Raw genomic sequence first — 13,374 nt, forward strand, 5'->3', positions numbered from 1 at the left:
GCTTATCCCCAGATGAATAGGAGTGGTATGTTACATCATGCCTAAGGATGTGTACAGAAGTCTTACTGTCGCTACGTCAGATTTCCTGTTTAGTTGGACTCTCCTTAATGTACTGTATATGTTATGGACATCTACTTGACATTTCAATGAGATCTGACCAGACACGGTGCCCTCCATTTCTAAGTAAGTGCTACTACGAATATGTTGAAATAAGACAATGCAGACTACCAATGACACTGGGGTAAAAAAACATATCCAAAATTCTATTGGTTCACGTCTAGGTTTTGAAGAAATTGTAATTTATTTAATTTTACAAAACTATTGTTGGATAGCTTCTAGTGTTGTATGTTTTCACAAAAATATTTTCCCATTGCAACAGAAAATAGTTTGATGCTATTTATTTATAGTGGAAAATGAATCATGTTGGCTCCTACTTCATGCTGCAGTACAACCATATTACAACCAGCATGTTGTAACATTAAACTACTAACTTTCTGCCGTACAGTGTCGACAGGGAACAGCCTATGAAATCTCAATATACAGTAGACGGGCCTACCGTAGAGCCTGAAAATTAAATCGGAGGTCTTCCCTTTCACAACTTGTAAGCTGGTTTAACGCCATGGAACCTGCTCCCCCCGAGGACCAATGGTATCACTAGAAAACTATAGAAATCAGGAAGAGGGGAAATGACCTGTCCTTGGAATCTAAAAATGTAATCAGGATGTTGTTCCAACATATGGGAGGTTTCTTTCTGTGAATCAGTGAGAGGCTAGCATCTGTGTTCAGGTCAGGTCAGACCCTGGGGCAGAGCACAGGGAAAGACAATGGTAATGACTGGGTGGTGGACATTGTCTATATGCTCCTACTTGTCACATCTATTTCTGGTCTAATATCTAAATTGGGGTATGATCATATATTACAGCTATGGAAGAACAACAGAGAAAGGGGACGGAGGTGTAAATGATGTTGCTTTATCTGTATGGGCAGATTAATGTAACTATATAACTAATATAACTGTAATATAATTTCTTCTTCAGATGATATTCAGAGTAGACCTGGTTGTGATACTCTCTCTCATTCACCACACAGACTTGGGTGAATGCTGTAAGCCCTCTGTAGTTAGGGTTAGGGTTACTGTAGAAATGTTTTTGAAATAATTGTGTGAAAATAAACACATCAACGGACTTTGTCCCTTTAAACAAATAGCCCCTCCAAAACAACCAGCTCTCAACAACAGATGGCCACAAGGGACCAGACCGTCAACAACGCAGTATCAACATTGTGACAGAAATTCCAAACAACCAAACTAACTAAAGAATTATCTTTCTTTGGCCATGTTTAAGAGTTGAGAGTGATTTGAGGAAAGACAGCATCCATACAAGATAGATGACTCGTGGTAATTCGATACCACACTGAACAAAACAAAACGGTAATCTGGGGGAGACCTTAAGACTCCTGGCAGTATATTAACAATGATGGCTCTCAGTTGAGCTGCCTGCAGACATTGCTGAACCCTGCTGGGACATGGTCGGCTGCTTTCCCACAGGCAAACTGGCCACCTAATGGTATGAACCTTATTTACCCTCCAGAAGAATGACTCCTCTGGAACTGATGGAGAGCTGAGGCCTAGCACTCTTAACACCACTGTCAAACAGTGATGCAGACACCCTGAATGGTCTCCTTGTACAGGCTCCAGAGAAACTGAAAGTTTTCCTTAAACTTGACAGATTGCTCTGGGGGGGACCACAGGACCCCAGGACCCTAGGACCACAGGACCCTAGGACCCCAGGACCCCAGGACCCTAGGACCACAGGACCCTAGGACCCCAGGACCCCAGGACCCTAGGACCACAGGACCACAGGACCCCAGGACCCCAGGACCACAGGACCCCAGGACCACAGGACCCCAGGACCCCAGAACCACAGGACCCCAGGATCATAGGACCCCAGAACCACAGGACCCCAGGACCCTAGGACCCCAGGACCCCAGGACCACAGGACCCTAGGACCACAGGACCCCAGGACCCCAGGACCCTAGGACCACAGGACCCCAGGACCCCAGGACCCTAGGACCAAAGGACCCTAGGACCACAGGACCCCAGGACCCCAGGACCCCAGGACCACAGGACCCCAGGACCCCAGGACCCTAGGACCAAAGGACCCTAGGACCACAGGCCCCCGGACCCTAGGACCACAGGCCCCCGGACCCTAGGACCACAGGACCCCAGGACCACAGTGAGCTGGACATTTCTGCTGCCAACAACATCTCTTTAATGGCTCACACTGCATGTATTCATAAGCTGATCTAGCCTGTAAAGGCCACAGTTTGTAATGCCTGGACAATAACATTGTAATGTTACGATGACTTGAAATGGTTTGGCATCAAGATCACTCCAAACCAGTAGTGTGTCATTTTGTTGAAAACTACTTGGATAACAAGTTTGTCAGGGAAGTACATCCCCTCTTAAGCCTTGAATAGTCCAGATTTAGAGAGAATTCTGACTGAAATGCTTTCCTCAGCTAGAAGGTAAGAGTCTGCTGAATATGCTCAAGACAGATTCAAGCAAATAAGACTTGATGTGCACAGTCACTGCAATCTGCAGACCTCCCAGTCACAAAGTCCATTATAACACACTATCTGCCTGGTATTTGTAGTGGGATGATGTGGGATATTTTTCATTATGTAATACAAATAAGCACACAGATTAGATGTGCTATGATGACCAGTAGATTTGTAGCTTAGAGGTTCATTCGGGCAAACAGTTTTAGCACTCAGTACATGTACTGTACAGTACATATCCATTTGAATCAATGCCGACAGTATGTTCCATTAAATTGGCACAGAGTTACATTACCAGAAAGAAAATTAACAAACAAAGAAACATTCCCTCCTACTGCTCTGAAAGGCCCAAGTTGAATGCCTTCTTTCAGGCGGCGATGCCCCCACAGTCCTTCATGGTACACAGAGTTTGCCATTGTTCCACCTCACATCAATATTGGGGGACGGATAGCCTGGGAGGCAGTGGATAGAGAGCAGTAAAAGACTAAGCCATGGAAGAGGAGGGCAAGGGGGTGGGACTTGGCTCTTTTTGATCACTTAAGCGTTCACTAAACACACACAAAGGGAGCTGGGATCACTTGGCATGTCTGCTGTGGGTCAAGGGGAGCATTCTGGGCCTTGATTGGAACCCTGACACTGCTTATCCTAAGAGGACAGGAAGTTGTCATGTGAGCTGATTTGTAAACCTCCAGCCTGGGTAGATTTACATCCTGTCATTGTCATGTCACACCCCGTGTTTGAAGGGGCCGGGGGATGGAATATCTAGTTTATGTGTGTCATCCTTGTCAGCAAGACAGCGCCTGTTACAAAGTCCAGCAGAGGCTTCCACAATTACAGGAATGGCGTCTCCCCTCTCTGCCTATCACACCAACCCCTCATCTCTCACCCGCCCTCCTTCCACCCTCTCTAGTTCATTGTTTGAGCATCAGAGGGCAGTGGCTTTAAAGCTGGGTGACGCTGGCTGGTAAATGTTTGATGGTTGGGGGCACTGAGGAACAAGGACACCATGACACCCTGCAATGGACAATGTGTATTAAGTTGAACACCGGTCACTGTGCAAAAAAAGTGACCAAGCAAGGGCCCCCTCATCTGAGATGTGAATATGAAATGGGGCAGATGCAGCTGTCAGCCTACTGTTCCACAAGTCAATTGTTTCATTGGTGGCCCTATTGAGCCCATTTTTTAGAATGGGTGATCTGCAGTATGAAAAGGGCCTGCACCCATTCACACACATGGGAGACAGTTTATCATGACTTACGTACTACGGACAGGTATGTGCTGTCAGTGGGATAGGATAGTCAATGGAAATAGTTTCCCCATGAGGACACTCTTCAAATTGACTTATTAGAAGGTAATGAATAACTCAGCGATAGCCAGATTAAAGATGGGGAAGTGCTGTATTAGTACTCTGGCTTCAAACAGGCAAAATGTGCTTGGAAAAACAATAGAACCAGTCATTCTCTTCATCATCAGATGTGCTGATTTCAATGAGAAGAAGCTTTGGATTCTTGTTTACTAGATCAATGAGAGTCCTCTTTAGAGGTCACCCTTGCTGAGAATAGAACCATCCCCCAACCCACCCACACACATCCATGGGAAACACCAAAGACCTGACCGTTAGGGAGTTGACCACCTACTCAGGCCAAAGTTACCTTCCAACCAAAAGTGAACTTCACGGCAACATTTCCCTTTATTTGGTAGTACAGATCCTCGACAATTCGTGCAACATTTAGAATAACGGTCTAACTGCAGCTTGGTCTGCTTGAGGAGGTTCTCTAAGCATTCCTGGAGAGAGTGGGGAAGAGGCTCAGAAGCTTCCATTGGGTTCACATGAAAATGTCTGAATCAAGACACCCCTAAATCACAGCAGATGTGCTGCTCTGCCATTGAGACTACAAAGTCCTCGCCGCCTCCTCCATGCGAAAGGCGTCACACTGCAGAACGCATTGACCTTTCAGATTTCATTAAGCATTAGGGGGAGTGAGGCTAGGGGAACAGTCCCAGTGTGCTGTAATTAGAATCTAACGAGGGAAACGTTGAGGGAGCGTTAGGGGAGCGCCTGGTGGGGTCAACGGAGCATGAAGACCACATAGAAACAGTAGACAACAAAGATGAAGGGATTAGAGGGTCTACGACATCACTGGTTCATCTACCGACCAATTCAGCCTTTCTTCATCTCCCTCCATTCATGGTCAACCACCCTCTGTCACCAATGTAGCACATGCTATGGGCTCCACCCTCCCATTACCAGAATGGATGATGAGTGTGAGGATGGGACTCTGTTAGGATGTCTCTGCTGTTAGCCTCACCTCTAGCATTTCTAGGATTGGATGTGAAATGTGTGTCTAGTCTGCAGTAGACTCATTAGCCATTGGAACAAACATTTGTTGAAATACTGTCTTTATAACCTGCTGCTTTATTCATGAACCTAAGTTGTCTTCTGCTTTCGCCACAGTGTTTCTCGTCCTCTGTCTAACCAAGCAACTGGAGCTGGTTTCCGCAACTGGAGCTGGAGCTGGGGTGGTAGAGGGCATAGCAGGGTGTGTGTGTGGGATACAGGAGATTAAATTCAGTATGTGGAAAAAAAACATCTGACAGATCTGTTGTGGACGTGCTTGGCAGATTGCGTCATGTTCCCAGGCTTTCCACTCTCTGACTCTCACTCCAAAACACACAAGAGTGGGCCAGAGGTATGAGACAGTGGCAGGGTGTGTGTGGGATACACACAAGAGTGGGCCAGAGGTAGGATACAGTGGCAGGGTGTGTGTGGAGGATACAGGAGATAAAATTCAGTATGTGGAAAAAAAAACATCTGACAGATCTGTTGTGGACGTCCTTGGCAGTTTACGTCATGTCCCAGGCTTTCCACTCTCTGACTCTCACTCCAAAACACACAAGAGTGGGCCAGAGGTATGAGACAGTGGCAGGGTGTGTGTGTGGGATACACACAAGAGTGGGCCAGAGGTAGGAGACAGTGGCAGGGTGTGTGTGTGGGATACACACAAGAGTGGGCCAGAGGTAGGAGACAGTGGCAGGGTGTGTGTGGGATACACACAAGAGTGGGCCAGAGGTATGAGACAGTGGCAGGGTGTGTGTGGAGGATACACACAAGAGTGGGCCAGAGGTATGAGACAGTGGCAGGGTGTGTGTGGAGGATACACACAAGAGTGGGCCAGAGGTATGAGACAGTGGCAGGGTGTGTGTGGAGGATACACACAAGAGTGGGCCAGAGGTATGAGACAGTGGCAGGGTGTGTGTGGGATACACACAAGAGTGGGCCAGAGGTAGGAGACAGTGGCAGGGTGTGTGTGGGATACACACAAGAGTGGGCCAGAGGTATGAGACAGTGGCTTGATGATAATGTAATAAACAATGTCTCGTAAACCATAAACATGTTCAACAGGGGTAAGACGGTACATGAAAACACATCTAAATTACACTTCTAGAGATTATATAGTCAATTTACAGGTCTCATGTACCCCATTGATGCTGGATTCACTGGTTTTCAAAGCCTTGAAGTCTGAAATGAGGATATTATGCCCTGAGACAGACTTGTAATTAATGGCATTCAGCTCTATAACATGAAACTGAAGTTTTCTTCTTTGGAAACAATTACATGATATTATGACCTGCAGAAAAATCTCATTATTTCATGTGAAATCATGTGAAAACGTGTTTTTGGAACACTTCACATGTGATCGCATGTGTAGTTTCATGTTATCAAATGTTGCTTTACATGTTGTCAAATGTTATCACATTAACTTCACGTGATCACATGAAAACATGTTTTTGGAACACGTCATGTGTTTTTTCAGTAAGAGTAGGTTGAATCAAATCAAATCAAATTGTATTTGCCACATGCGCCGAATACAACAGGTGCAGACCTTACAGTGAAATGCTTACTTACAAGCCCTTAACCAACAATGCAGTTTTAAGAAGAAAAAAAAGAGCGGCAGTAAAATAATTAAAGAGCGGCAGTAAAATAAAATAACAGTAGGGAGCCTATATACAGGGGGTACCGGTACAGCCATCGAAGGAGCACAGCATGAGGAGAAAGGCAATCAACGATGGTCGCATGTCACGAGCCATGGACGCCGAAGACAGCGACCTCCCGCAAAGCAGTCTACACTCCCAACGAGAGGCCTGGAGCGGATACAAACAACGAATAGTTACCCTGTCCTGGAGCCTGATCTTCCTGCACCTTCGTCGCTGGGGGTGCCTGTGTCTGCGGCCGTAGTGCCTACTACAACAATTTCGAAGTCGACGTCGGCAACCTTCTGTCCCTGCTCTGGATCGAGCGGGGCTTCTCCATCTGTCGGAGGCCTGCACCATCCTGTGAAGCGTGGGAGTGGGCGGATTTCCTCGTCCTTCTCGCCGGCCGTGATTTTGGGCAGCTCCATGGTAAGAAATGTGACCGTTCCTGGTGCAAAAACAATGTCCTATCCCGGAGCTCGAGTAAATGACATTACTAAGCTGCTCCCGAATGTACTGAGTCAGGACATGGAAATCGATTCTATCGTAGTCCATGTGGGTTTAAATGAAATTATGAAGGGCAGCTCTGAACAGTTGAAACTGGATTTTAAAGAACTGATTGACTCTCTGCTAGACACTAACAAAAAACCCATCATATCTGGCCCTGTGCCCTCTCTGAATCGTGGCATTGAACGCTTTAGCAGGATTCTTGCTCTTCACAACTGGCTACGTGATTATTGCAGCTCAATGGGTGTAACTTTTGTTGACAATTTCGGTACCTTTTGGAAACAAAACACGTTTTATAAGGAGGATGGGATCCACCCAAATCATTTGGCTTCCTGGATCCTTTCACAGCATTATAAGGCTGTGTTGAGACCATGACTTAGACATGACTCAAGCCCAGCTCTAATCCCTACCATTGTGACGCAGAGTTGTCAAAATGCTTCAGCAAATGTACATTACACCAGGGGCGTCGGTAGACACAATATAAGTCACCTAACTTATGTCCCTCTAACTGCCCTGAATGCCTCTGCTGATCCTACAGCTATTGTATGCAGCAATCATGTGCCTAAGAATCAGATTTATACTGTTAGCACAGAGCCGGTGTACCTGAGGAGGAAGGCCACTGTGTGCAGCTCATCCTGCACTAACATAAAGAACTTTCTGCTAAGCTTCCCAGTAAAGCAATAAAAACAATTAAGCATCCCAGAAGAAAAGTTCTCAAAATAGCCCACGTTAACATATGTAGCTTAAGAAACAAGGTTCAGGAAATCAATAATTTGCTAGCAACAGATGATATTCATATTCTGACTATTTCTGAAACTCACTTAGATAATGCATTTGATGATACAGTGGTAGCAATACAAGGTTATAACATTTACAGAAAATATAGAAATGCCAATGGTGGAGGTGTTGCTGTTTATATTCAGAACCACATTCCTGTGAAGATTAGAGAGGATCCCATGTTAAATACTGTTGAAGTAATATGGCTACAGGTTCATCTGCCTCACCTAAAGCCAATTCTGGTGGGAAGCTGCTATAGACCACCAAGTGCTAACAGTCAGTATCTGGATAACATGTGTGAAATGCTTGATAATGTATGTGATATCAATAGAGAGGTATACTTTCTGGGTGATTTAAATATTGACTGGCTTTCATCAGGCTGCCCCCTCAAGAGAAAGCTTCAAACTGATAAAAAGATTGTGGGAGCTGTTTTGTTAGACTTCAGTGCGGCTTTTGACATTATCGATCATAGTCTGCTGCTGTAAAAACGTATGTGTTTTGGCTTTACACCCCCTGCTATAATGTGGATAAAGAGTTACTTGTCTAACAAAACACAGAGGGTGTTCTTTAATGGATGCTTCTCAATTTTCCATCTTTACTAACGACATGCCACTGGCTTTGAGTAAAGCCAGTGTGTCTATGTATGCGGATGACTCAACACTATACACATCAGCTGCTACAGCAACTGAAATAACTGCAACACTTAACAAAGAGCTGCAGTTAGTTTCGGAATAGGTGGCAAGGAATAAGTTAGTCCTAAATATTTCCAAAACTAAAAGCATTGTATTTGGGTCAAATCATTCACTAAACCCTAAGCCTCAACTCTATCTCGTAATGAATAATGTGGAAATTGAGCAAGTTGAGGTGACTAAACTGCTTGGAGTAACCCTGGACTGTAAACTGTCATGGTCAAAGCATATTGATACAACAGTAGCTAAGATGGGGAGAAGTATGTCCATAATTAAGCGCTGCTCTGCCTTCTTAACAACACTATCAACAAGGCAGGTCCTACAGGCCCTAGTTTTGTCGCACCTAGACTACAGTTCAGTAGTGTGGTCAGGTGCCACAAGGAGGGACTTGGGAAAACTGCAGTTGGCTCAGAACAGGGCAGTACGGCTGGCCCTTAAAAGTACATGGATAGCTAACATTAATGACATGCATGTTAGTCTCTCCTGGCTTAGAGTGGAAGAGAGATTGACTTCATCACTGCTTGTTTTTTTAAGAGGTGTTGACAAGCTGAATGTACCGAGCTGTCTGTTTGGAATGCTGGCACACAGCTCGGACACCCATGCATACCCCACAAGACATGCCACCAGAGGTCTCTTCACAGTCCCCAAGTCCAGAACAGACTACGGGAAACGCACAGTACTACATAGAGCCATGACTACATGGAACTCTATTCCACATCATGTAACTCAGTCAAGCAGTAAAATCAGATTAAAAAAACGGATAAAACTACACTTTATGGGACAGCGCGGACTGTGAAGAGACACACACAGGCACACACACAGCATTTGCAAACACATGCTAACACACGCACTCTACACACACACATTTTAATATTGTTATTTTGCTATATTGATTTTGTATTGAAAATATGTTATGGTAGAGTAGTGTGTAATAATGTGTTGTGTTATGTATTGTTTTATTGTATGTAAACTGTGATTGGACCCCAGGAAGAGTAGCTGCTGTCTTGGAAGCCGCTAATGGGGATCTGTAATAAATACAAATGTGCGGGGGCACCGGTTAGTCGAAGGTAATTGAGGTAATATGTACATGTGGGCAGAGTTAAAGTGACTATGCATAGATAATAAACAGAGTAGCAGCAGCGTAAAAGGGGTGGGGTGGGGGGGGGGGGGGGGGCAATGCATATAGTCCGGGAAGCCATGATAAGGTGTTCAGAAGTCTTATGGCTTAGGGGTAAGAAGCTGTTAAGAAGCCTTTTGGACCTAGACATGGCGCTCCAGTACCGCTTGCCGTGCGCTAGCAGAGAGAACAGTCTATGACTAGGGTGGCTGGAGTCTTTGACCATTTTTAGGGCCTTCCTCTGACACCGAAGTCATTTTAGATTAAGTTAACTTAACACGAAATCAGGATTGGACTTGACTTAACATTTTAAGGCAGCAGGGAAACAAACTTTTTTAAGGTGACTCAACAAAAACATTTACAGTGTTTTAGCAAAGTGCTTAACGTACTCTTGGCCGATCTTTTTCATGCCCACAGACCTGGTGCTGGTGGTGTAGCAGGAAATTCAAGTTGCTGCCCAACTGAGAGGTTGTGAGTTCAAATCCCAGATGAGGTTGAGTCCCAAGTGTGCTCACAGTGAATAATTTTACAAGAATGCTACTTTTGACTAAAAGTATCAAGTTCACTCAACAAGTCATTAAATCCAAATGTGTCCGTTTCTGTTATTATACTACAGTAGGTTGGAGTAACTTTAGATGACGTTAACTCAACATGAAATTCAGATTGGACTTGACTTAAGGCAGCAGGGTAACAAACTTTTTTAAGTTGACTCAACAAATCTTTTTTGACACTGTGATCTGTTCTCATACAAAAACATTTGTGATTTCTCAATTTTATGATGTAAGTGTAACCATGACTTAACGATGCAATTTGATAAGACTGATCATGAGACAGCCTTGGGCCTACAGAGAGTTTTGGATGAAGATGAATATTCACTGGCATGAAGAACATTCAACTTGTAGATTTCCCTTGTTCTTACAAACTCCCTTTAGCAAACAGACAGAACGTTGCACAACTGATTCCAGAATATAATCACAGACATAGTTATTATTACATCAAGTGGTTTTGACTGAGATGTAAATGGTTTCAATAAACCATACAATTTGTTTTCAACTTTTCCTCCCTCTCCTAAATTCAATTCCATTTTACAAATATCCCTTTCAAACAGAGACGAAAACCGACCAACTTTAGCATTCCCGCCAACTTTTCTTTATATCTGTAAGGTATTGCAGGCAACAAAGCCTGTACTTTTATTTCCGCCAACCAACCTAGTCATGATTGTGGTAATGCATTTAAAAGTCCCGCCAGCCCCTCAGTATAAACGTTGCCTTTTCATCTTATTGTCTTTGTTTGGCACGCATTAAATCATGAACATTCTATTGTTGTTGTCCGACAACAAACGCAGACGTTCCATTGACCAGATTGGAGCACATTCAACAAATCTGATCTAACAAAGTGGATATTCTTAAAATACGTTACGATTGTGTATTGTAATAGGTCCCACAATGTGGTTACTAAAGTCCGATTTTGATATATTTGGCTGTTTTCGCTGCATAACATGTAGAAGTTGGATCTTTTACAGGTTTAGAGGAAGTGACTGCTAAATGCTAACTCTTGTTCATATAAGCTGGTTAGCATAGCTAGCATACAGAAATCGGTGGTGGTAGTCAATGTTGTTTTTAACTGTAACGCAGTTGATATGAACATGTGTTGGGGTTGACATCCATACAAGCATTATATTCCAATTTTGACTTCAACGTAGTGTGAAATACACATATAAGCAACGTCAGTCTGTATGACATCTCAGCAGCCTGGTCCAAACAGCAATATTACCTGCTCTATTTTTTGCACCAACCCATCCGTTTAAACATTTATTAGGATATGTCAATCTAACAAGCCAGGCAGCTAAAAGCAACTTTCTAGACAATGTTTTGGTTTGTTGCTAACTTGTTAGCTACCTAGCTGGCTAGCCAGCTCATAATTACCAGAACATATCTGACAACATTTTATTCACCATAACAGAAAAATTCAAACATTACAAGGTAATTACAAATTATTTAGAAGTATGGTGAGCTGCTAACTTACTGTTGTGAATGTGAAGAAATGAAAGCAGTGCAATTTTGTCTGAGAAATTTAGAGCTTGCTGTCACATGATGTCAGGTTACCATGACAAAGGTCACAACAACAAGGTCAAAGTTGAATGTCTCTTACTCAGTTGTGGCTAAGCAATGGCTATATAAAATGCGAATGCCGACAAGAATGTAGTCAAAATTGGGCTGTTTGAAAAGGGACCATATAAACATTGCACAATAATTTTTTCAAGCAACATACCACAAACCCTATGTGAATCAGGTATAAGGCACCACATAGCATGCATACAGAGGGGCTGTTCACGCAGAGGCCTGTCTAATGCACACTGGTGATAAGCATATCTCGCTTCCAACAAGACGGAGCATAAACTTCCCTTTGTTATGTCAATCACATGCTGTGACAAAGCAGTGCTCTCTGCTCTTTCCCTGCAAACATTTATCTGGTAGAAGAGGACATCTGTGTGTATAATCAGACTAGTGCATGTGATATCAACCTCTATTCATTATCATCACACAGTGAGACTCTATATTCCATTTAAAGTGTGGGTTAATGAAGTCTAATGTTTGTTATAGTTACCGTAATTTTCGGACTATAAGCCGCGCCTTTTTTCCCATTTTTCGACCTTGCGGTTTATATAACGGTGCGGCTAATCTATGGATTAAAAAGTTGAAAAGTTTGTGTGTCTGAAACGCTATGTGATACAGTACAGTTTACACAGCACAGTATATGTTCTGTAGCTACTATTGCACTAAATGGTAACACTTGAATACGTTATGCAAATATGCAACTTGTTTGTTGAAATGTTAATAAATGGGAGCTTCCTCAAGCAGCCATCTCTTTCCCGACAATCCCCTCTGTGCACGAACCCTTACATATGGTAATTAAACATTAAAACACCTGCAGCTTATAGTCCAGTGCGGCTTATATACTGTATGTACACATCATTCAATTTAGCTGCTGCGGCTTAAACTCCGGTGCGCCTTATAGTGCGGAAAATACGGTACATAAAAGAGATGACCCAGCAGGTTTCTCACCCCACAGGTCATAGTGGATCAATGTTCATAAAACCAGGGGAGGTTGTAAAGGGTTTCCGAAAATGTATATCTAATAAAAATCATATTTACAGTGGAAACATGAAATAGGCAAGCTACCATAAACATCCAGGTTGTTGATTTGATTGGTCCACCAGGTTCCAACAGGCATCTCTTTAATTTGCTGAATAACAAACTACCACCAGATAGGACAGACAGTGGAATATCATTTACATTTTAAATGACTGTAATAGCCACCTCATTGCAGATAACAGATTGGGTCCTGTGAGCAGTGTTGGAATACATGCTGTCTGCAGCCTCCAGACACTGTCTGTGTCCTGACTGATCTTTTCATCCATTGCGCCCAGCTCCTTTTGACCTTGACGTCTGATCACCTCCGTTCATTGAATGTGTTGAAATGTAACTGACCAGTATATAAACTGAACTAAACATGTTGATGTCAGGCATCTCCAGGAGGTTGTAAAGTATTCCTCCCATTCTTGGGGTCAAATTGGGGTGTGGGGTGAGAAACCAGTTTCTATCGTGGTCCTCTGTAGCTCAGCTGGTAGAGCACGGCGTTTGTAACGCTAAGGTAGTGGGTTCAATCCCCGGGACCACCCATACACAAAAAAAAATGTATGCACGCATGACTGTAAGTCGCTTTGGATAAAAGCGTCTGCTAAATGGCATA

The sequence above is a fragment of the Coregonus lavaretus genome (genome assembly GCF_964263955.1).
Source record: "Coregonus lavaretus genome assembly, chromosome: 1".
In the NCBI taxonomy this organism is placed as follows: Eukaryota; Metazoa; Chordata; class Actinopteri; order Salmoniformes; family Salmonidae; genus Coregonus; species Coregonus lavaretus.